Below are 930 nucleotides of genomic sequence, written 5' to 3' on the forward strand. Positions count from 1 at the left end.
ATTCTGCTAGGTGACACCCTTTGAATGAATGCATGCTTGCCAATGAATTGGAGGGTGAAGTATTATATGGAAGATTTCCTAGAAAACTTGTTTTCAAAAGAGAAGGTGCCTGTCTGTCTTCACTTTCCCTCATCCTGTTCTGTAAGTTTCTGTCTATTTTTGGTCTATAGGGACATGAGTCACTCCCTAGTTTCATGGAAACAGGATGCTGGGGGGAAAAAAAAACAAAGAAAACTGGGCTCCTCATCCTAGGAACTGCTCACATCTGGACGTTTTTATGAGGAAAATTTAAAACACCATTCCTGTAATCTCTGTTTTCAATAATCAGGGAGCAAAGGGTAAATTTGTGAGATACATTTGCAAGAATGAGTAGGAAAACTATATTGCCATATGAGTGGATGTGAGGTGTTCCAGGTACAAGGAGCAGTATGTGTTAGAAATCAAAGTGGATGTTCAGACATTTAAAAAATGTCAATTATCTTGCTTTGTGGATTTGGGAAAGTGTATGAGAGAGACTAAAGACTGGAGGACCTTGAAGCTAGACTGCAGAATATTAGTTAATCAAGTAAGTAAAGACCATTGAAAGCTTTTGGACCAGAGAAATAGAATCATTCTACACTTTGAGAAGATAAATGTGGAGGCAACAAGTGGATAATGGGTAAAATGAGACTCAGCACAAGATAAACAGTTACAGGTATAGACATTGCTCGATGAAGTAGAGTTCAACTTTGTGAGTTGCCAAGAGGATGGAAAGAGGAGGTCAGACAAAGTCCTTTTTCATCCAGAAAATTGTACTCAACTGGATCTTTAATGCAACAATGTAAACTAGTTTCTAAGACAGTATTTGTTGCCATAGAGTCAGGATTATATAATAGGACCATTTAAAATAGCTTATCAAATTTAGAACTATTAATTCAATTGGACTATTTT

The sequence above is a fragment of the Jaculus jaculus genome, chromosome 6 (genome assembly GCF_020740685.1).
Source record: "Jaculus jaculus isolate mJacJac1 chromosome 6, mJacJac1.mat.Y.cur, whole genome shotgun sequence".
NCBI classification, from domain to species: domain Eukaryota; kingdom Metazoa; phylum Chordata; class Mammalia; order Rodentia; family Dipodidae; genus Jaculus; species Jaculus jaculus.